At 38.2% G+C, this 25,543-nt stretch overlaps 1 protein-coding gene and 1 non-coding gene across 4 annotated transcripts in view; one reads left to right on the forward strand and one right to left on the reverse strand.

The window, feature by feature from the left end:
* TMEM117 (transmembrane protein 117) overlaps positions 1 to 25,543 on the forward strand; it is a 449,537-nt gene that overhangs the window by 388,412 nt on the left and 35,582 nt on the right. The window lies entirely within an intron of this gene.
* LOC132228850 (U6 spliceosomal RNA) lies at positions 11,562 to 11,669 on the reverse strand. The gene has a single exon (XR_009451461.1). It is a non-coding gene; the product is annotated as a U6 spliceosomal RNA (small nuclear RNA).

A 25,543-nucleotide genomic window follows, 5' to 3' on the forward strand; every position in this document is an offset into this window, starting at 1 on the left:
CATATACTTTGCAGGGGTGGGAGGGGGACTCTAGCTATCTTCTACTGTCAAAGAACTACTGTAGCTATTCTGCATTGTACCAGGAGGCTGTAAGAAAAACAGTGTGTTGCAATTCAGGCCAAAGAATCCATCTTACACTTGATTTTTTCTTTATAAAACATTTCTGATCCTGTTAGTTTGGAATCCTTCTGTGGTTTTTGCTGCCTTTAGAACACTAAGTACCCTATGAGATCCTTCATTTGGACACCTCACCTCTCTCCACTCCCACACTACTCACCCAGTGTGCTGCCCAATGAATGGCTTGATGTTTCTCAAAAATTCAAGAGGTTCATGCATCTTTCCTCCTTCTCAAATCTGAGTTTCATAAGCTATCTGATCTACTAAACACCCCTTCCCTCTGGCCTGAGGCATATGTTAACCTCTAGTCAGAGCCCAGTCTTTGGGAGTCAGTTTGTCTCATGATCTTCTATGGAATGTCCCCAATGTGACCTTATCCAGCAAATAAGTCCCCCAAAAGCCCAACGATATCTGTATATATATTTACATATATTAATATGTAGTTAATATTTATTAGCTATAGGCTAGAATACTAGGGCTACAAAGATAAATAAAATATATATCCTTTCTTCTGAGATCCTCAGCATCTCCGAAAAGAAGAATTAATGAAAATTTAATGGGAAAATTTAGTGAATATTTAAAATTGGGAAGATCACAACTATATAATGCACATTTCAGCAGTTATTGAAATTTAAGTGGATTTATAATGCATTCAGACATAAGATTATGTTTAAGAGGATAAATAAAAGGAAAAGAATTAAACTTACTTGAGTTATATAGAGAAGCTGCATTGTATTCTGAACCAAATGCATAGTTTTTGCCAAGATGATTAAGTGAAAGATGTTTATACTTCCAATGAAAATTTGATTGGTGTTATACAGCATGTTAACTGAAAGACATGCTCATTTTTACTTGCCTAGGAATCCTTAAAATGTTCAATAAAGCCTCTGCTTGTTTTTGCATAACAAAAGGCAATGTGCATAGTTAATCACTGAATGTCTTGAGATAATGAGTGTGTTAAGTATTTTAGCATCTGTCATATTTACATTTTATCTTGATCATTAATGGATAATTTTCTCTTCCACTATATAGAAGACTTTTTTTTCTTATTATAATATAACAATTTGAAGTAGGACTTGTGGGGGGTTTTTGTAGCAAATGACTCACATGTATTGCATTTGGAGTCAGTCCTTTCAAATACCAGTGTGCTTGCTGTGCAGCTGAAGTTCCGAGTCAGTAAGAACCCCGCAATTGCCAAGGTCAGAAGCCCCCAGTATTTTAATTTCATATGTGCACACTCTCAGAGCTGGCTAGTGGGCTGTCATGGAATGCCCATAAAGGAAAATGCATTCATTACACACAGTGAGTTAGCTGCCTAGGCCCAGGCCCAGGCCCAAACTTCTGTGACAGATTACAAATGTGTTTTTCTCTGCGGAGCAGTGAGCCAGGTAAGTGATTTCTAAATAGTAGACTTGTCATCCAAATGCAGTTTGATGTTATCTCTCGTTGATCAAAAACCTGAGCTTTTTCTCAAGGTTGATTAATAACCCTTTTATTCTTTCACTATAGAACATCTTGAGAGTTGTATTAGCTAAGGCTGACTTCCTTTGCAAGTTGCAAAACTGTGCAGAGCCCACCAGACTATGAACTCCTTGAGGGCATGAGCCATCATATTTATCTTAGAATCATTGCCATTTAGCCAGTGTGTTGCAGGAAGAGTTTCCCTAAATGTGCGCTGGGTTGAATTAACTTTATTTGCTGTGGATGATTAAAGCTACCAAGAATTTCAGCATTGTTAACACTCTCAGTTCTCTTTAGGATTTGAAGCTTTAAGAAACAGTACATTTTATTCTGCCAGTAAGTACACATCCCCCCAGGGAACTATTGCCTCTTATAGTTAGTTCATTCATTCAAGTACTTTGAGAAAACTTGTCACAGACCAAACACAGCAGCAGATTCTAGCCAAGCCAAGCAATTGTTATAATTAATGTTATAATTTTTAATTAAAAAACATCTTTGGTTGGGATTTGGACCATTTTTTCCCAATGTTTACCTTAAATTTTTACTACCATTTCTACTTGTTTCTAGAGAATTCTAGAATTGTCCAGTAGCAGAAAGATCTGCTCATTACCAGAGAGTTCAGAGACTCTAAGAAGCCCGGTATAATGAGGTAAAGAGAAAATCAGAAATAGTTGTTAAAAGGTGGAATGTATAAATAAAGTCTCCATTGCATCAATGACATCTTGTCTCAGTGACTCTTTTTTAAATCGAAGCATAGTTGACATACAGTATTATATTCATTTCAGTCGAACAATATAGTGATTCAACATTTAAACACCTTATGAAATGATCATCACAAGTCTAGTAACAATCTGTCACCATACAAAGTTTAGAGAGACTGCCCCACCCTTGATAGCTGATCACCCTGGCCTGCCTTCAGCAAGCATCCTGTTCAGTTGATTTAGTAAGAATCCTCCTATCTGTGATGTGTCCTTGTAGTAATTTTCCAACTTCTGACCCCAGCCCCCACCCTGCCACTCCTCTCCTTGGTTATAAATCCCATCTATCTCCACTGTATTCAGAGTTGAGTCTGATCTCTCACTCCTATTGCAATGGTCTTGACACCTATTGCAATAATCCTGAATGAAGTCTTTCTTACCATTTTAACAAGTGTCAGAATAAGTTTTTTGTAACACAGTTATCACTTCCATTCATATCTAGGACTTTTCTATCTTGGAAAACTGAAACTCTGTGCTCATTAAAAAATAACTTCTCATTCCCTCCTCCCCCCAGTCCCTGGGAACCACCGTTCTACATACTGTCTCTATGATTTTGAAAACTCTGTGTACCTCACACAAGAAGTCTTGTTTTATACTATTTCACATTTTTGAAATCTCAGAGTATTCAGCTAAACTATAAGTCGTAATATATTGTTAGTCTGGAAATCTAACCACAAATGTTATGATTCCTCAGTAATCAATTTACCAAAAAAAAAAAAAAAATTAGAATCACACCATCGATGAATTGATCAGTTTCTGTATAGAGATGACCACTAGAGAATTTGGGGACCAAATAAAAGCCTTTAAATAAGCTCTAATATTTCTCCTTTTGGAATGCTTTTTAAAAATAATTCCCCTTTAAAAAAATCCCAGCAGCTAGTGAATCACATAAGTGGTACCATTTAAACTCTTTGATCATCTAAACATCTTTTTAATCTCTGCAAAAGCTAAGGCCTTGTATGGAAACAAAGCACCATGGATGCCAAGTCGGAATTTGTCGCATGAGACATTAGATCATCTGAGATCCTCGTCAGCTTTAATAACAGTAATGCTTCATAAGCCTGGAGTCATCTTTGGGGCCCACCCATCACTAATAGCCATTAAGTTCAAGCCCATCCCAGTGCTCCTTGGGGTTCCATATTTGTTTCACCTACACACGACCTGCATGCCAAAGAGTTAAAGAGCTTTTAAACAATTAAGAAACAATGTCTTGTCAGGTTAAGCTTAAATGTTGACAGTTTGGATCACAGGGTAATTGTTCATGAATTAGCGATGCATTGTGGTTCATTGAAATTTAATGGACAATATTGACTACCTTTCTAAGCTTCCTATAGAATTTAACAATGTTTTACTGCTCAGAGTGTGGGCTACCCTTTCTTGGACACTGGATTCCCCCCTCTCATCTAGGGAGTAGAGACCCAGGGACTGAATCCCTTCTAGGGCATCCAACTCTCCCGGACAGCTCACTGACACTCGCTAACCTTGGATGATGAGGAACATTGCTATTATCAACATGGGCTTTACTTATGCTGCCAAAATAAATTTAGCTAATTAAATGATATTTATTTAGTAATTATATGAGTGCCTACAAGGACCAGCTCTGCTAGAGGCTTAGCACTAATTAATCAATTTATGACATAGATCAGGCACATTTGGATGGAGCAGCCACTTTCCTTCTACATGTGTGTAAACTGAGGTGCAGAGAAGACATCCTGACGGGGTGACTTACCAGCTCTGTCACTTGCCAGCATTATGGCACCTCTCTGGGCTTCAGTTTCCCTCATTTATGAGATGGGGCAATAATACTGCTGCGAAGGGCTGCTGTAAAAGACAAATTGCATAATGTTTTATTTGAATCCTCTTTCTTCTTGTCTTCTCTTTGCAGGAATGGAATCAGTTTGTTCCGAGCATTTCACTTCTTATTAGAAGGTGAAAAAAAAATATCTGCTCATTTAGATTAATGAAGTCAGTCTTTCCCTGAGTTATACGGATTGCTCTGCATCAGGCAAAGATCTGGGCCAAATGAAAACTAAATAGGCTTGTTTAAGGCTATCTTCCAATACTGTGCAATAATACAACCACTGATAAAATTGTTTTATAGATCCCTGTTGTACTCTAAGTTAAAATTAAAGTATCATTAATGTATAATTCACTTTTAGGCAGAACCACTTTGCAGCTAGGGGCTTATAAAAAAACTAAACAAAAAACTACATACGCACACAAATATAGAATTGTGTTGCTATGGAAATATTGATATTCAATTTCGGAAGTTTTCTTTCTAGTCAAGCCTTTGTGTATGTGTGTATGTGTGTGTGTATACAGTTTTAACTCAGAGGATTTAAAATATTTGTAACTTTACAATATTTTTAACTTTTAAATAATTTCGTATAAAAGCTATACTTATTCAGTTGCAACTAATACGAAGAGATTTAAAAATATGTTTTTGTACATTTTGGACAGTTTATTGCATTACATATTTTTATTGCAATTGATAAGAGTGTAAGACTGCTAGTGAGTGTTTCTTAATATTTCAAAACTGATAAGTAGTTGTGTTGCCCAAACCACTGAGACAGTTTCACATCTCTTACCTCTCTGAGACTGCGTTGTTCTTACCAGAAGTGTCTTGGACAAGCCACTCCCAAGTTTCTTGCTTCAGATATTGGTGTAATGTCCTTTATTTGCCAAGAACTTATTAAATGTTAACAATATGCCAGGACCTGGGCATAAAGTATGGTGGATAAAAATGGCATTGCCCTTTCGGAGCCTGGAATGTAGGAGCAGAGGCAGATATTAATGAATGAATCATAGAAATAAATGTATAAGTACAAGCTGTATTGGTTTCTCTTATGGAAAAGTTCAGGAAGACATGAGAACATAGAAAAGGTGCACTTGGCATGGTTTGGCAAGCTTGGTTGGAGATCTCCTCTCTGACCAATCATTTAGGTGACGAAGGTGATGTAGGGAAAGAACATGCCCTTTGAGCTTCAAATCTGTCTTCTTTGTCCTGAGGCACATGGCTTAACCTCCCTGAAACCTCAGTTTTCTAATTTATAAAAGGACTTTATTGTATTTACCTCAATTGAGTTATTGAAGACTGTAAGATAGGTCTGTTTGTGACTGGCACATCATGTGTACTAGATTTCCCTACTAAATAATAGTGTCCTTTCTCTCCATAGCTCCTTGGGAGAAAAACTTTCTCAATGCCTCATAAACTTGTAGTCGCCCTCTTAAGTATTATTCCAAATAACATTCAAGTCAAATGCAAGCACATATTATATAGAATAGTATCTGCTATGGAAATACTGAGACTGAATTTAGGGCATTCTATTTCAAGTCAAGTGTTTGAGCTGTAATGTAATTAAGGTAATGGATTCACTCCCTTCAGGAATATAGCATGCATTATGCATATCACTAGCTTGGTTGAGTGAAGCCATGTGACTTAATGGAAAGCCTACCGAGCTAAGAGTTAGGAGGACATGACTGTAATTGAGATACTCAAAAGGTCATAGTACAGCTCTGGGTCTCAGCTGAATCCTAAACCCCTTTTAGCTCAATCATCTGGGGAAGCTGAAAAATGAGGGTAGTTCCCACTTCACATGGTTGATTCTTATTCTTTCTAGCATTCTTAGCTTAAGGTCACCTCCTCTGAGAAACCTGCCTTGACTACCTAAGGTTTGGTTAGGTGTCACTCCCATGGGTGCCGGGGTCCAACCCCAGCGGGTCCAGGGGTCCCCAAAGGTGTGGACGGAGTCGGCGAAGGAGGAAGGACACGGAGACAGCGTTCAGTTGATCAGCAGCCTAGCCAGGATCTCCAGCCAAGTTCTGGTCTCGATCTCCAGAGAGGTTCTGCTTCGGATCTCCAGCAAGGTTCTGTAGCCATGTTCCCTCGCTAGGTTCTCCAGCCAGGTTCTGTCCAGGCTCTCCAGTCAGGTTCAGTGTCCAGGTTCCAGTCAGGTTCTCCTGCCAATCTCTGTAGTCAGGTTCAGTCCAGGATCCCTTGCCATGTTCTCCCGCTAGGCTCTGTCTCTAGGCTCCGAGGCCAGTCCCTCTCCAGGATCCTCCAGCATGCTCTCTCCAGCGAAGTTCTTCTGTCTCTAGTTCTGTGTTCTAAATTCTGTCTCTTTCTGTCTTGTTACATCTGTATTTATACCAGTTGATTCAATCCTATCAATCTCTATTACAAAGGTTAGGGCGTTTCTTATCTCCATTCCAGGGAGTAAAGATTATGTAGCTTAAGCATGATTGTTCATAGTTAAAGTGATTAATTACCCGCCTGGCACTTAGTTGAGGGGTTTTATTCCCTCCCTAACTTCAGGGGAAAATCCCTACCTGGGGGAACAACCTTTCTTGGAGAGGTGACCTTGGTTAAAACACAGCACCAAGAAGGTGAGCAAACATATTAAGAACCGTATGCCATATATGCCAGGTCCCTTGAAACAGCAAGGATGGACCGGCTCCCGGCACATGGGTTCTCCTAAGGAAGAACCCTGACACTCTTTTCTGAATGTCTGAGCACAGAACCATTCCTTCCCCACACTGTGCTCCCCGTGAGGAGTGGAACAGTGCCCGGGAGTCCCGTTCCTTAGCTCTGGGTATAGTGCCTGGCACTTAATGGGTGCTAGTTAGTGAATATTGAGGTTATTACCTAAGACAGCTATGTGCTCCATAGGATAAAAAATGTTCTCAAAATGTGTGTAAACTGAGCCTTCACCTTAAGGAGATTATTATTAAGCGAGGAGAGCAAGACTAAAATGCATCAAAAATCCGACAGCATAAGAAGGGCATCATCAAATGAGGTACATTTTATAAGTTCTTCAGGGGCTCCATGGATGGTCAAGGAAATTTGGGGGTTCTGAAGAATGGAAGAGGATTCACTAAGCAGAAAAGGGAATAGACACAGCACGTGGGGAAGATTGGGAGTGAAACAGGGTGGAACAGGGTGTTGATCAAGGCTTAAAAAGAGCAGCAGAGAACATGGTGTTTAGCAGTGGGAGCTACTGCTGAACAGGCAGCCTGAAGTGGAGGGCCTTGAAAATGGAGAGGAGTGTAAACTGGTTGGACATGGAAATGTGGAGCCATTGGTGGTGTTGAGCATGAAATTGACACCTCAGAATAAACTTTCTTGAAATTTTGGATAGATTTTAGCAAATGAACAGTCTAAAACAAATAAGACACTGGAGAAAATCATTTTAAAGTAGTACTTTGTATTTAAATAACATTCCTAATTCCAAAGCCACATGCATTTCTTGTATCTCAGTGGTCATCATAGTAGTTCAGCTAGGTAGGAGGACAGTGTGTGCAGAGGAAGAAGCAGCTCTCAGAGAGGTTAAGCGGCATGTTCAGGTTCATCCAGTTCATGTTTGCCCAAGTACTGGCAGAGTCAGGAATAAAAGGAAGGATTTCTGAATTTCAGATCTCTGCCATTAATGTTAAAACTAACATCATCCAAATGGTAACAACTCTATACTTCAGTTTTCATATATACTGTCTAAAAACATTGTTCTTGTAATCATGGTAAAAGGGTCCAGAAAGTTTTATTGATGAGGGATGTGTTGTTGTTGTTTAAGTTAAAAATGCATGCGTGTTGTAAACCTACAAAAAAGCACTGAAGAGCATTTGTCAGATGTAGCTCGAGAAACCCAAGTCTATAATGTTCAAGTATTATAATACTCAAATAGTCATATGCATTAATTTAGTTTATATGTAAAAAACAGGAACAATTCTTGCCATTAAAATGCATAGACTTTAAATTTATAGATTTAAAGTATAAGAAATAAAACAAAAAATTAGGATTTATTACAAGGGCTGATTTTCCTATAGGAGAGACATAATATATGTTCTATAAATAGAATAAATTTAGGATATGGCAATTAATGTGTTTGCCCTAATGTCTTGAGTGCTGTTAGTATATTCATACTCTTTGACCACAGAATAAGACATGTGATCATTTAATGTTGACTGCTTTGTGGGGAGTCTGTGGAGTATTGCATTTAAGAGGACATGTTCTAGAGTTGAATTTGTTGGGGTACAAATACTTGGGTAAATCTCCCCCCATTTACTAATTTATCTTATGCAAGTTTCTTAACCACTGTAAATCTTTGTCTTTGTCTATAAAATGTGGCTAATACTCACTAAATTTTATCTGGGATTTTTTGAAAATAGGAAAGGAATAAGGAAATGAATTGATGGTAAAGAAAAAAAATCACTCTGGCCAGTGTTACTCAGTGGTTAGAGCATAGGCCAGAGCATGGATTCCGGTCAAGGGCACATATCTGGCTTTTGGGGTTCGCTGCCCACCCTTGCTTGAGGCTCCTGGTCAAGGCTCCTGCCCAAGACAACCAGTTGGTGTGTCTCTCTCACATCATTGTTTCTCTCTTTTTCTCCCCCCCTCCCTCCCTGCTTTCTACTGTCTGAAAAAATAATGGGAAAAATATCCTCAGGTGAGGATTAACAAAATAAAAAAAGGAATAAAAAATTCTTCTGCCAGCAAAACCATGGTTATGCATAGATATTATATACAGATGCAGATATTCATATATTTTCTATTTGCCATGACCTACTAATTTGTATTCTAGAACATGTCTAATCCATTCCATTTTTTACCCCTTCACTATAGAAGTGTCAGCACTAGGTTTGCAAGAAAACGGGATGCAAGCTTTTATGACATTTTACTGATTTTCAGTGGTTTGTGATGATTAATGAAGCTTTATTGGAAACCAGAAACAAATAATTCCTGGTCTTAGGTTTTAAAGCAATCCATTAGGCATTGAAAAAAAAAATGCCTGAAAAAAAAGAAAAAAAATTCAGGAAAGTTGCATTTTAAAGGCTTTTATTTTTTAAATCAAAGCTCTTTTTTTTTTTTCTTCCCAAGGAAGCTCTATATGTAAAGCCTGGTATTGGACATAGAGTAAAAGTACTTCATTAGTGTTTCATTCTAATTTCTCCTTCCTTGCCCTCCCTCCCCTCTAATGCTACACGCTACATCTGTTACAGAATTATTCATTCTAAACAACGTGAATAAACTTCATCAACAGGACCCACTGTTTGTTAGATCAGTTCTTGCCAAAATAAATAAATAAAATTTGAGCTGCTAACAGGGGTAGTATTCTGATGTTAAAAATGTAAGAAGCAAAGCGAATCTTTGAAAATATTATTTGAAACTTGATGCTTTTCGTAACTTCTATTCCTTTCAGCTGTGTGTAATATTCTTTGCAATGGTAGACACTTGTAAGAAGTACCTGGTGGCATCTAGTAGAGTAAGAACGTAGCAGAGCGGCTCTGAGGGGAAGAATCGATCCGAGAGGACGAAGGGTGATCCCACTTCAAGAGGGTCGTGCCCTTCATCCTGCTAGGGACTGAACACCTGACTCCCTATTTCTAATTCATACAGATGTCAGAAAAGAAAGCTATTCAGAGGGAAGGCTGGGGAGGGTGGGTGGGTGGGAAGAGATCAACCAAACACCTTGCATGCATATATGCATACCCCATGGACACAGACAATAAGGTGGTGAAGGCCTAGGGTGGGGGAGAGGGGCAGGCTAGAAGGGGGTGGGTGGGGGGAAACAGGGACATATATGATACTTTCAACAATAAAGATTTAATTAAAAAAATATAATAAAGAAAAGAAACGTAAATACTGTGTCTTCTGATTGAGATGAAGACAACTGCCCTGCAAGAGATCCTTAGGAGTTAGTGTTAGAGCATGCAATCCATTCCAACATGCCCATTTTCACACCAGAATGTGTCTCATAATCAGGGAATACATTTACTACATTAGTTCTATTCCTTCTGTGTCCTAAGAATGGTTATTAAATTAGTTATTAGTGTATCTTAAAATTGACAGTGTTTTAGAATTCACAAAATATGGCACTTTCTTTCCAACAGGAATTGAGATTGGGTTGACTACAGGCAGCATGGCAATCTCTAGATAGATAGATAGATAGATAGATAGATAGATAGATAGATAGATAGATAGACAATATACATTCACTTTACACAAACATATATGCTTTATAAATGTGTATACTTCAGATATAAATATATATGCTTTACATATAAATATATATTTATTTATTCAAAGTAGCTAGGCATTAATTAAATTAAAGAATGCAGAATACTTTGAGCAAAAGAATGTGTGAATCGAGTATTGATGAGGATAAAAGCAGCATAGCAGTGTTTCTTTTTTGTGTGAACCATAGAGCAGAGAAAGCAGCAGCGAGTGATTAAAAACCACTGACGTATGGTGGGGTATGCTGACTGAATGTTTAAAGATTTCTGATTTTAAGGGATATTATAAGATTTCCATTAGAACTAAAGTTTATAGGGTCTTGTTCTAAATATTTTTATAGATAGTATTTTTAAAAGTGTACTGAAACAATAATGCTTAAAAACAAGTTGAACTTCTAGGCAATTGATGAATTATTTGAGAAATTTTACACAATGGCTTGATGTACATTAAGGTAAAGAAATGTGGGATGTGTGAGTATAATTTGGTGGATTTAGAACTGATTGAAGAGTGTACCTAAAAAAATTAAAAAGACAGTGTTAGCCTATAAAGTGATTTCTAAAAGCTTGCAGCAGGCTTTTATGTTTAGTCATATATATATTTTTATTATTATTATTATTAGTTAAGGTATTACAAATGTGTCCTCATCCCCCCCATTAACCCCCAACCTCCCCCCCACACACAAACTCATGCTCCCATCCCTCTGTTGTCCATGTCCATTGGTTTGGCTTATATACATGTATACAAGTCCTTCGGTTGATCTCTTCCCCTTACCCCCGCCCTCCCCTACTTTCCTTCTGGGGATTGATAGCCTGATCGCTGTTTCTCAGTCTTTGGGTCTGTCCCTTTTCATCAGTCTATGTTGTTCTCTATAATCCAAAAATGAGTGAGATCATGTGGTATTTATCTTTCTCTGACTGGCTTATTTCACTTAGCATAATGCTCTCCAGTTCCATCCATGCTGTTGCAAAAGGCAAGAGTTCCTTTTTTTTTTACTGCAGCATAGTATTCCATTGTGTATATGTACCACAGTTTTCTAATCCACTCATCTGCTGATGGGCACTTAGGCTGTTTCCAAATCTTAGCTATGGTGAATTGTGCTGCTATGAACATAGGGGTGCATATATCCTTTCTGATTGGCGTTTCTGGTTTCTTGGGATATATTCCTAGTAGTGGGATCACTGGGTCAAATGGGAGTTCCATTTTTAGTCTTCTGAGGTAAAAATATGGAACGCTTCACGAATTTGCGTGTCATCCTTGCGCAGGGGCCATGCTAATCTTCTCTGTATCGTTCCAATTTTTAGTATATGTGCTGCCAAAGCGAGCACATGTTTAGTCATATTTTAACTTAAAACAAATTATAGAAATTATATTCCAGTCAAATTTGCAGACAAAGCACTGAGGAAAGGTTTAGATAATATATTAGTTAACAAGCCGAAACCGGTTTGGCTCAGTGGATAGAGCGTCGGCCTGCGGACTGAAGGGTCCTAGGTTTGATTCCGGTCAAGAGCATGTACCTGGGTTGCGGGCACATCCCCAGTAGGAGATGTGCCGGGGGCAGCTGATCGATGTTTCTCTCTCATCGATGTTTCTAACTATCTCTCTCCCTTCCTCTCTGTAAAAAATCAATAAAATATATTAAAAAAAATATATATATATATATTAGTTAACAAAACTCTAGGCCAAATCAAAGAAGATGCAGTTTACCCACAATAAAATGAGAGATCTATTCTTTTAACACACACACACACACACATGCACACACACAGAAAGTTGGTGGAAAATAAGCTTAAAGGTAACATGTGTAAAATATTTTAAAAAATAGTGATGTGTAGTGGACATCTATTATTAACTGGCAATCAAAGCAGGAAGCTAAGGGAACCAAAGAAGAAAAAATGCACATAAAATTAGAAACAAGAAGAGTAAATAACCATGGGTATGGAGGAAATCATAGTAATAATTTCAAACTATTCTTAAAAGCATTATGCAGCCCTAATCCGTTTGGCTCAGTGGATAGAGCGTCAGCCTGCAGACTCAAGGGTCCCAGGTTCGATTCCGGTCAAGGGCATGTACTTGGGTTGCGGGCGCATCCCCAGTAGCAGGTGTGCAATAGGCAGCTGATCGATGTTTCTCTCTCATCGATGTTTCTAACTCTCTATCCCTCTCCCTTCCTCTCTGTAAAATATCAATAAAATATTTTTAAAAAAGCATTGTGCAAATGCACTTGTACATGCAGGCACATGTTCAAAAGCCAGCATCATACATAATGCAGAAATATTAGAATTTTTAATACTTTTTTTTAATGTTATGAACAAGATAAGATGTTCTAACAGTGAGAGTTGGTTGCAGATAACAGAAACCTTTCTAGCTAGTTTAAGTAGAAAGACCACATAGCAGAATTGATTGTAAAATTTTTGGAAGAGCTGGTGGAGCAAGCTGTAGGCTTCGCTTCCCGATATGTCTCCTAGACTAGGCCTGCCAAGAGCTGCTACTACTACTGTAATTTTGAAGCAGAGAAATCTGATATCCACTGCTCCAACTGTTAGCTCCAGGCCCACACCCTCTCAGGTAAAATCTGTGGTAGCACAATAAATGCCCTGCCCACTGCCTCTTAATACCTACAAAACTAGGCCTTAGACACCAGGTCTCTATATGGCTCAGAAAACCCACATCCTCTATGACAATGCTTCTGGTTTGAAGAATTGACAGAGCAGAAGTACAGCCCAGTTTGCCTTACTTCGCCCTCTGAATCTCTTGTGGAGACACTTTCTTTGTAAAGGTAGAAAAGTGTAATCTACCTTCTCAGATCACCAGTAGAATCTGAACTCAGTACAGTCTTGGGAAGCAGTCTTTGTTTTCCGCCTCTAGCAAGTAATAAGTAATTCTGAAAGGAAAAGGAAATTGCCGTGATTGAAGTGATGTGAAGTATCTCCCATTTTACCTCCCACTGCTCTGGACATAGCAGCCAATGGAATAAAATAAGAAAAAGAAGTAAGTATAAGGCAGGAAGTAAAATAATAATGTTTACAGCTAATATGGCCATACTCTTTTGAAAGCCAAGAGAATCAGCAAAAACGCTATCAGAAACAATAGGTTTCAGAAAAATATTTGGTTTTAAAATTAATATTTAGAAATCAAATAGATTTTCTATAATCAATAACCAATTAGAAAATACAATGAAAGAAGTTATCTCATTTATGAGAGCAATAATAAATAAGATATACCAGCTGACATAAAGTTAAAAAAAGTGGGTTTTAGGTGAAGAAGCTCTTGAAAGTTCCTGCTATAGTATACAGTAAAAAACAAAGGTAAAGACAATCTGTGCTTGGAATAGGAAGATTCAATATTGCTAGTATTGCAATCCTATACGATAAAACCCTAATATGCAAATTGACAGAATGGCAGAACTACCAGTTTCTATGACTCACACCGACCACCAGGGGGCAGATGCTCAATACAGGAGCTCCCCCCTGGTGGCCAGGGTGCTCCCACTGCGGGAGCACCACTCAGCCAGAAGCCAAGCTTAATGCTGGTGAGTGCAGAGGTCGTGGCAGGAGCCGCTCCCACCTCTGTGGCAGCGCTAAGGATGTCCGACTGCTGGCTTAGTCCCTCTCCCCATGGACATCCCTCGAGGGCTTCCGGACCGTGAGAGGATGCAGGCTGGGCTGAGGGACTCCCTGAGTGCACGAGTCTCATGCACTGGGCCTCTATTTTTCTATAAATTTATATATATAAATTGTGAAGCCACAATTAAAATAGTTTCTACATTAAGAAGAAATGTTCTGTTCACTGGATTAGGGAAGAGATTTAGAACACATCTAAAATACATTATAGAAATAATTTAATTTAAAATGAAGGTGATATTTTATGTCAGTGAGGGAAAGATAGATTATTCAGTAACTATTGTGACAATCAGGTAGGTATTTGGAAAAAAAGAAAGTTGGATCACAACCTAATGTGATCCACTTCTAGGTGAAGCAAATGTTTGAAGGTAAAAAAAAAAATGAATAAAGAATATCAAGAGAGAGTTGGTAAATATAAATGGGTAATAAATTTATCAAAGGAGGTTCAACCTCACTTATAATTTAAGGAAAAACAATGAAACTAAAGATGCCCCCTTTTTATCTATCCAATCTAAAGGCCGCAAGACTACCTCCATAAACACTGAATTGGCTGTGCATTCTACTCTTCTGGAAAGCTCAGCCAGCACCGCAGCTCACTTTTCAGTAATATCTAGGGAGACTGTCTAGTCACTTTTAAGCTGGTTTCCAGCTATACAGGTTCTTTCCTGTTAAAAATACTATATATGAGGCTTGGGGAGAAACAGCTCAGCCTCTCATCCCACACCATCTAACTCAGGGATGCATGTAAAGAATTTGTTTTCTGGCCCTGGTCAGTGTGGCTCAGTTAGTTAGGCATATCCCTTGCACTGAAAGGTTGCTGGTTCAATTCTGGGTCAGGGCACATGCCTGGGTAGCGGGCTTGATACCCCAGTGGGGGGCATGCAGGAGGCCAGGGGGCATGCAGGAGGCCGCCAACTGATGTTTCCTTCTTACATCTATATTTCTCTCTCTCTCTACCTCTCCCTTCCCCTCTAAAAATCAATAAAAAGTCTTTTAAAAAGAAAACAATTTGTTTTCTGAAAGGATACCTAGTAGTTGCCTTTGGAGGAGGGAGATGGTGGATGGAGGTTGTGGGGGAGGGGAAAGAATCAAGTCTACATTATAGGCATCTAGATGCCTGTAGGCATGTTTGAGTTTCTGACCACATATACACTTATTTTTTAAAAGAGGTATAGCATTTCCTCGTCACTGTGGCTTGCTGGTTGAGCATTGACCTATGAACCAGGGGATCACAGTTCAATTCCTGACCAGGGCACATGCCCAGGTTTCGGGCTCATCCCCGGTAGTGGGTGTATAGGAGGCAGCAGATCAGTGATTCCCTCTCATCATTGATGTTTCTCTCCCCTTCCTCTCTAAAATCAATAAAAAAAGTATATTTAAAAGAGGTATAGCATCTAAAATGTGGTTGGTGTTAGTCAAGCTCTGCCCTGAGGTTCAGATGTAGCCGCTGTCCTCTGAGAGAGTCCGTGAACCGGCTAGAACATGTCAGGGGAAACACAGCCATGGCAAGAGGGAATTTGCAATCGTGCCAGAACAAGTGTCTGAATGGGTTACATAGCTGGAGAAGGGAGAACTGGGATAGAAGCTACATCAGTATTTATGGAAAAAGAGTCTGGAAAAGACATTAAAATGTATTTGTTGTGGGCCCCAGGGATATGACTGAATCAGGGAGGATGTCAGAGGAAACAGCTTAGCATTGGTGAAGGAAGAGACTGCTAAGCAGTGAGGCTCTCCAAGGAGGCCCTGTGGCAAGTGGTGAGTCCTTCTACCACGAGAGCTGTTCAAAACTAAGCCTGGTGTCAGGTTGAATTAGTGGAATGAAAGGGTTAGAGATCAAACTCAGATTCTTGGAGGCTATTATATTCCTTACTTGTACTCATTGTTAACAAGAGTCCCCAGATACTTTAAAAAACAAAAAAGGAACAGTTCCACATAAGAAAACAAACTTAAATAGGTTATAAAACTCCAAGTCAGCCACCTAGTTTCTTAAGAACTATTCTGGGGCACCCACTATTTAAAGCAGACTGCGTGTCACATCCAAAGGCCACTGGACCACTGTCATTGCCTTTTCAATTTGGCTTTGCTCTCTGCTTTTTTTCTAAAGGTTAGCCAGCTTTACTGCATCTCAGCTCTCAGGAAAATCTAGGGAGTGAAGCTTCCAGCTAATCGATTCTAGGCAACTGCTGCCAGACAGCAAGAGTAGGCGTGACCTTGGGATGAAGGTGGTAAAGCATCTTCGGTCTGACCTTTACTTCTCCCCAGACCACCACGTCCTCAAAGAGAATGCTGAATGCCCCCGGGAGGACTTCTGGCCTCTGTTCCAAGCAATTACTGAACTAATCTAAATTACACAAACATGGACCATTTATCAAGGTCAGCCTGCAATGATTTGCATATCTAGGCAAAGTGTTCCCAATACAAAGGGTGAGCTAAGGCTAGGTAAAACAGAAATGAAGTGCTGATTAGTCAAAGTGAAAGAAAGAAAGAGAAAAGACTCATTAAATATTTAACAATGAGAGAGTTTGCAGGTTGGTTACCTGAATGATTATTGTTTTATTAGTATGTGACAAAAAGGCATTTTTCTTCTTTTGTAATAACCTAAGACACAGGCCACCTTGCAAATTTAGATTAAGACATTCAACTTCAAAGGATTTTAACATTCTTCTCAAAAAATATGGAGAAAATAAAGGAAAAGAGACTTAGCTTGGTGAGAATATTTCCAACCCAGAGACCAGATCCAACTCCCTTTCAGATCTTATTTCCTACAGCAATAAGCAAATTCTCTAAAATTTAGTGTCTGTCTATTAACTGCTCCTAAAAGCACTCTTCCAGTTCTGTACACCCACCTGAAAAATTTACATCAAAAGTTAATATCAGCCCTGCCTGGTGTGGCTCAGTTGGTTGGGTGTCATCCCATGCACCGAAAGGTTGCTGGTTCGATTCCAGGTCAGGGCCCCAGCTTGCAGCTGGATCCCTAGTAGGCATGCAGGAGACAGCCAATCAATGTTTTGCTATCGCACTGATGTTTTTCTCTCCCTCTCCTTTCCTCTCTCTTAAAAAGCAATTAAAAATCTTTTTTAAATGCTAGTATCAAATAAGCCAGTCATAGGACATATTTTTTTGCCTTATTCCATTTTTATGAGTTACCTAAAAGAATAAAATTCATAGAGACAAAAAGTAAATGATGGTTGCCAGGGGCTGAGGGGAGGGAGAAAATGGGGAATTACTATTCAATGGGTACAGAGTCACAGTTTTGGCAGATGAAAAACATTCTGGAGGTAGATGGTGATATGCTTGCAATACAGTGTAAAAGTACTTAACACTACTGAGCTATGCACTTAAAAACAGTTGACATGGTAAGTTATGTTATTTGCAATTTAAAATAAACCAAAACAAAAGTTTAAAATAAATACATTATATTTATAGACAAGAGAATATTATAGTGACCAGCTTAAAAAATCCATGGTTTTGCATTTGCCATGTCATGGTCTACTCTGGAATAATATTTAAATGGGAGGAACTTGGCCCTTGGCTGATCACCCTTAAGTGTGTTTGGCTGGCACTAAAGTAGATCATAAAGTTGGGGCCAAGCCCAAGTTCATGGCAGGGAGTTCCGAAGCCTGCATGGGGTCAGACAGGTAAAAGCAGCTGATTGGTAGGTTGCCTGGCTTGTTCAATGCTGAGCACAAAGGTGATGAGAAGTAAATATTTAAGTAGATTTTATAATAGTTAAGAAGTAAATAGGAAAAAGCAGGCTTTCATTAAAAACCACAACTACAATGTCACAGAACTATAGGTAACCTTTTAATACTAAGAACTACAAGTTGTGATGAAAAGCAAATGTCTGTTGCTCTATATATTTTTAATAATAGAGACATCATACGGTTTTCACATCCTTAGAAGAAAGCTAACTAGGAGTATGGTTCTCACCAAGTAAAGATGAGCAGGCATCGAGGGCCAGCTTCATAGGATACAGCCTGTGCAGCCACACAGGGTCCCATGCTTGGAAGGGCCCTTCACATAGTTCAGAACCACGTTGCTTCTCTTTTTCCATTCATGCCATCGTTGCTGCATGGAGAAGATCCTGGATGGCATAAGGCCAAGTCCTGTCTCTGGTTCTCCAAAGGAGTTGGCCTAGGATTGTAGGGTCTCCTACACCTTCCACCTGGATGTCTGATTACAGAAGGTGGGCCTGCCCAGGGAAGGGTGCATTAAACCAGTCATCAACTGTTAGACCAACGATTTCAACTAGCTGGGAACTGGAACGGGGAATGGGACTTCTAAGCTGTGGTTTGGGAATTGGGGTTGGAGTGAAGAGGCAGAAGTGAGAAAGTTGGACTCCTTTGGTGGAATGGTGTGGTGGGAAGGGAGATCAATCCATGCAAAGGCTCTCCCTGTGAGGGAGACTGTCGTTTAGGCAGAGTTGGCTGAGCTGAGGGGTCTGGAGGAAATCTTGAGGGAGTTGTATTAGCTATGAATTTTGGTTCATTTCACTGGCTCCCATTTCTTCACTGCATGTCCCCCTCGGGTCCTTTGTCCTGTGATTAGTGGAAAGAATAGCACCCTGATTGCAGTCTAACCTGAACTGAATTCCTGAAATTGTCATGGATGGGCCATCTTGAATAGTTTACTTTGCCTCTTTGAGTTACACACACATTCATAATATTACTGTGAAGATTAAATAAGATAAAATTTGTCAAGTGTAAAGCACAAAATGGACCCTACATGAATGGTATCCATTATTAATATCATCAACATTATAATTATCACTTAGAGAATGAAAAACTAAACATACATCAAACAGACTAGCACAAAAGTTTGTAGGGATTAAGGTGAGTAGAAAGATAATTGCTATTCATTTACACAGTCAACATCACTATTATTTATTTTCAGAGTAGTATTATGTTGTATGTACAGATGTAATTAATTCTACATTTTAAAATTGAAAACATCTAAATATGAAACCTGGAACTATTAGATTCTCTTTTTCATGGTTCTGCAAATAAGATAATTAGGGGCAGTGTAACTTCTTATCCTCTACTAAAATTATTTATTTCACTTCTTGAGAAACAGAATATTTTAGAGTTAAAAGGGACCTTACAGATTATTTACTGAAGTGTCCTCTTTTAACAAATGAAGAAATTGAGATCTTTTATATTGTGTCTTTTAAAGTGTTGGATTATTTCCCCCTAACAGTCTATCAGGTCAATATAAATTAAATAATTTTATTTATTTAATTTGTTTATGTTTAAATAAGTTAACAAATCATTTCAATCCAAGTCTTAGCTTGAAAACAAGGTTTCTATTTATTTGTGTCCACTGCCCTCCTAGCATGCTCTTGAAATGATTATTTTGGACAAATGCTTAGTTATATTTAATTCATAAGTGGCGTGTTGCTTTAGTAATGGTGTATACTACTTGCAATATTCTAAAAAGGTGGATCTAAGTTAACCTACCTGCACAACTTCCAGTTTCCGCATGATGATGCTATGCCCATCATTCCTAAAACAGGTCATATGGTTGTCTGTCATCCTGCGTTAAAGTAGAGTGTGGCTGTCCATTATCTCGTCTTCAGAGTACAAGACAACATGCAGCACACAAAATACACAACAGAGTCAGCCTCGCTCCCATGCACTCTCACGCTTTATTTTTTCAATGGGAAAAATACTCAGTAAATCTATTTATTGTCTCTTAGACTCTTGCACTCACTTTGTGAATTGAGGCACCAGAACAAGCTTGGTCCCTGTTTCCCCTACTGTGCCTCTTCAGCGTGTGCTGCTGAGTTGTTCCTCATTGTGTCAAAAGCAGCTTGACCAGTTCCCTTCAGAACACAATCTGAATCAGCAGAGTGATTTCAGAGTCCAGTGCCTACTCTGTCATTGGCAATCTACATGCATTTTAGCTGATGAGTTTTCCAACACTGGGAAAAGATGCCTTATGCCAAAATATACGTTAAGATCTTCAGCTCACTAAAGGGCCATAACGGTTGTCCCTTTCCATATGCTTATATTCAGTGAGCATATCATTGAAAATAATGCCCCTCTGAGGGATGCCATTTGAGAAGACATCATTTTTCTGGGTCGGTGAATTAATTTTGATTGCCTTTTTTTTCTGATAAGGACATCCATTTCCCACTTGTTTAGATAATTGAATATATTATTTGTAATCTCCTCTATCATGATTTTTAGCCAGTCTGTCTTAACCCCACACACAATAAATTAGTTAAAAGGGACTTGTTTTTCACGGTGTGATCTTGCAATTAAATCAATCTACCTATCCCATAACCTTTGCGTCCATGGCAAATAGTCTTCTAAATTAAAAGTATGAAAAGTTTCCCATAGGTCACAGATTTTGGAAGGATTTCAAAAGCTGTGCATTTTAAACCTCCACTGAGGCTACACAGCCATAGAAATAAGTTTGAGCTCCAAAGTATTCAGACAAATATCAGGTGTGTTCCCAAGAATACCCTTGGGTTGAAGGGCAACTAAGTTTTAAGTATTCACAGAGGAAAAGGTATTAGTTTCTCTGAGTGATTCCTGTCTTTCAACATCGCCTCATGGTTTTGATGGCTTATATCGGTGTGTTTTGTTATTTGGGACTCTTTCAGATTATAACCCCCCAATTCTCCATACACAAATGTAGGAGAGCTCTGGAGATAAAATCATCAAAAATTAATTAATTTTCTTAAAATCCAGCTCTGTTTCCAAAAGAGTTTAGGATGGTGACAATCTTCACATAAGAGGTTCACTGCCTTCTTAGGGAACATTGTGTTTTTCTTAATAATAGAGGTAATTTTCTTATAAGAGTTAGCAATCACAGGATCAAAGTGATAGGACAGCATTTAAACATCTTAGAAAAATAGTCACAGACCATAACTGTCCCCTAGCAACAGAATTTCTCCTGTAAACTTTTCTTTACTCAGCTATTAGTGCAATGGTTTCAACTCTGGTTGAACATTAGAATTTTCTGAGCTTTAAAAAATGCCTACATCTGTCTCACTATAGAGCAATTGAGATGACTCTGTGAGGGTGGAACCCAGTGAATGGAGATGAGTTTCCAGCCTGCGTGGGTTATTTTTATGCTTTACTAAGGAGATCAGTCACAAAAAGTAGTGTCCAATGGAGAAATAGAATGTAGTTGACTCATCTTCTAGTTAGAATCCCACTGGAGCATTGGGATAAAAACATGAAGGACCATTACGAATAGATGTGTTTCACCTCAGATGGTTATAAACACTGTTTTCTCAGAGATTATCTTAAAACAGAAAGATTTTTTTAATGTTAAGAACATCTCAGACATTACCAAGCCCAACTGTAACACAGAACAGACCAGCTAAACTCTTATTGACCAGTAGGTGATGGCATTATTTACTGTCATTTCAGAAGCACATATTTTAAAACTTTTTTTCTGTGTTCATATCTCTAATTTATTTCTTCCATTTTCTTTAGAAAGTTAATGCTAAATCTAGTTCTATATTTTTTTAATTTTATTTTTCAATTACAGTTTTCATTCAATATTATTTTGTATTAGTTTCAGGTGTACAGCATAGTGGTTAGACAATCATTTACAGAGTGTTCCTGATATTTCCAGTACCCACTTAGCACCGTCCATGGTTATTACAATATTATTGACTACATTTCCTTAGCTGTACTTTACATCCCCATGACTGTTTTGTAACTACCAATATGTGCTTCTTAATCCCTTCGCCTTTTTCACCCAATCCCCCAAGCCCCTGCCTTCAGGCAAGAGAAAAAAAAATAAGCAAATGGCACTACATCAAACTAAAAAGTTTTTTTCAGAGAAAAGGTTATCACCAACCTTGTTTGTTCATTTATTTTGGTCTTCAGATTCCACTTATAAGATAAATCATATGATATTCTTCTTTCTCTCACTATTTCACTGAGCATAATACCTTCTAGGTCCATCCATACTATCTCAAGTGGTAAGATTTCATTCATTTTTATGACTAATATTGCATTGTATATATGTGCCACTACTTTTTTATCCATTCATGTAATAATGAGCATTTAGGTTGCTTCCATACCTTGGCTATTATAAATAACACTACAATGAACATAGGGGTGCATATATCCTTTGTGATTAGGGTTTTGGGTTTCTTCAGATAAATCCCCAGAAGTGGAATTGCTGAGTCATAAGGCAGATCCATTTTTAATTTTTTGAGGGAACTCCATACTCTTCTCAGAGTGGCTGCACAAATCTGCATTCCCATCAACAGTATATGAGGGTTCCCTTTTCTCCACACTATGGCCAACACTTGTTTGTCGATTTATTGATGATAGCCATTCTGATAGGTGTGAAATGATAGCTCGTGTTTTAAAAAATGTACCTTTGTTGTTGAAAGTATTACAGATGTCCTATTATTTTTACCCCCATTGCCCCCCCCACCCACTTCAGCCCTGTCTCCAGGACTTCTATTTGCATTCCTCTGATTATTAGTGACATTGAGCATCCTTTCATGTGCCTATTGGCCATCTGTATGTCCTCTTTGGAGAAGCGTCTACTCAGGTCTCCTGTCCATTTTTAACTGGATTGTTTGTTATTTTAGTGTTGAGTTCTTTGAGGCTTTAAAAATACATTTTGGATATTAACCCCTTGTCAGATGTATCATTGGTGAATATCTTCTCAGTAGGTTGTCTTTTCATTATGTTGATGGTAAACTTTGCTGTGGAAAAAAAAACACACCCTTTTTAGTTTGATGTAGTTCCATTTGCTTATTTTTTTCTCTTGCTTGAGGAGATATATTAGAAAAAATATTGCTAAGAAATAATGTCAGAGATTTTATACTGCCTGAATTTTCTTCTAGGAATTTTATGGTGTCAAGTGTTACATTTAAGTCTTTAACCCATTTGGTTGTAGACCTAGTTCTATTAAAAAAAGATCAAGGGAAAAAAGCATTTTGTTTTACTTGAAATTTTTGTCTTTGAACTAAGAAAAGGGGGCATTTGTACCTTTGGGAGAAGTGCGGTGATGGCAGGAAGAACCAAAGTAAGAAAGTCACAACGTAAGTGGAAACTCTATGCTAAAACGTTGGGACCATCAGAACGGAGCTCTTCCCTCACCAGAGTTTATTGTTCTTTACAAGGCTCATTCTTTTCACATCCTTAAATAGTGTTGATTTTGTGAAAGAGCTGATTTTATTTCTGTGTTTTCTAACCTGTCTCCAGGTTTAAAATGCTGTGCCAGTGAGAACAATAACACAACATTCTTTTGTTGAAAGTCTTTCTCATTCTCAGTGAGTACTGGAAAAAACCCCCACTACATTATTATTAATCAAGCATATTTTTAACAGAGAACCACTGATATAGGACTTCAAACAAACTGCCTTTTTGCCCCACTTAAAATACTACATATTGATGTCAATGATACGTTTTCTTATCATTTTCAAAGCCTTAGATCATAAAGTATGATGGAGTGTATATTTTCAGACCTTCACAAACTTATGTTTCATATTTTTCTGTGAGAGTTAATAAATAACAGATCGATTTGACTCATTTTCCATGGCCTATGTTACACAAATTTCCTTCTATTGTTTAAACAAACAATAAGTGAATTTCTCAATTACAACCATATGTTAAAAGAAGGCCGCCCATTCAGTAAAGTATAATTGAGGTAATTATTTTAACAGCTATGAAAAGTTGGATCAAGTTGTCAGGGTGCTTTAGCAGAATTCGTAATGGAGGAGATTAGGCTTGGTTAGTATGTGTGGTTGAAGTAATGCAAGCTGCTCCTTTCTGAGTGCTTGTCCTGTTCTTCCACTATTAGTCACAACATAGCAATTGGAATTCCTGTCAGATTGACTTCAGAGTGCTGGGCGCTGTTCAGTGTCACTCCATATGAGGATATATGCTGGAATCTGCATTTTAGGTCCCTGAGCACTCTTTTGGAAGTAGCACCCTTCCCTCGCTGAGGGCTTAGTCTGTCTTTTTTCCTAATTTAGGAAAATACAGATAGAATAGATTCACTCACTCACTTACCCATGTACTCACTCATTCTTTCAATGATTTTTTAAGTCTTCTTACTATATTAGGTGCTAAGAACATAAACAATGAATAAGATAGATAGTCCATGTCTTCGAGATACTACAATCCAGCAGAAGAGAAATACAAAATCGGCCAACTTATCATATGCAAATACTCCTAATTCAGTCAGGGAGAGCAGAGATGGCATCTATGAAGGTCACAATGAGTTTAGATTCAAATGTCAATGTAAGAAAATGAAATGCAGGATGAATAGAGAAGTAGCCAATCAATGGGTTGTGTTTTCAACTGACCCGGTTCTTCTCCAAGCCTATGCCCTATCATTGACATTTTCTTTAGAATCCTCAAAAATATTTTCTAACTCTTCTAAAAATAGTTCATTGCTGGGAATCGCCAGTCTTCCGTAGGAAAGACTCTTCTGACATACTTTATTTATTCCTTGAAGGCCCGCAAACAAATCCTGATTCTGACACAGAAATTTGATTGGAGTTGCACAAGGAAAAATTAATTACATTTTGCTTGTGGATTTTTCATAAAAATTATTTTAAAATGCAAGCCAAACTATTGCATTTGTCAAAATCCAAGTGAATTTGTCAATTAGAATACATTCAGAGTATTCTATACATTCAACTCATCCCAAGTGATTGCTGAAAACGAAACTGCTTTTTGGATGAAGTTCCTGTTCTCTGCACAGCACTGGCATTGGTAGATATATCGCTGTGGCATAAAAAGGCTGAAATTGCCTTTCCCAGCAATTGCTCTCAGTAAATCCTCTTCTGCATTGGGGTCAGATAGGAGGCTGCTGAACAGATTTATCTTCCTTTCATTTTTATTCACTTTTCTTGCCATTTCCCCTTTGTTTCTTCCTGAAGACAGAGATAGGCATGGTAAGTTGTAAAAAGAACATTTCACTAAAAAGAAAGTAAAATGCTTTTAATTTGGGAAACAATTTTTAGTAGTACTAATCTGTGAAGAGAACTAGCCATAGGAAGAAGTTTCATGTCTTCTCAATTCTTTTGAAAAATCTGATGCAGAACCATCATTGTTGGGAAAAGCATGCAATTGAATTAATTTTACCTGCATTCTCATAGTACGTAACTTTTTATTAGTATTAAAAATAATAAAATCAGCAGACCCATTGTAAATGGATCGATGGCACTGTTTTTATTATTATTTCCAAAGGATGAGGTAACTAAATATTCATGCATGATGCACAGTAATTTTAAAAATGACTTTTCTTTATACAAGTTGGCCTTTTCAGCTCCATATATTTGTTTGGAAATCTATCTTCTGATTGGTATTACTTCAGAATAATCACAATTCTGCTTGAACTTAATAATGAAGCTGTTTTGAGTTTCTCAAAATGAAAGATTGAGACATAAAGCAGTTTGGGTTTTGTTTAATTTGACGCTTCCTTTCCATTGGTTGTTTGGAGATTACAGTACATAGACTCCCTGGTTAGAATAGCCCCTCCTTATCTTCAGGTTTCACTTTCCATGGTTTCAGTTCCCTGAGGTCAGCCAAGTTCTAAAAATATTACATGGAAGATTCCAGCAGGAAACAATTCATAGGTTTTGAAGT

The sequence above is a fragment of the Myotis daubentonii genome, chromosome 2, assembly GCF_963259705.1.
Source record: "Myotis daubentonii chromosome 2, mMyoDau2.1, whole genome shotgun sequence".
Taxonomy (NCBI): Eukaryota; Metazoa; Chordata; class Mammalia; order Chiroptera; family Vespertilionidae; genus Myotis; species Myotis daubentonii.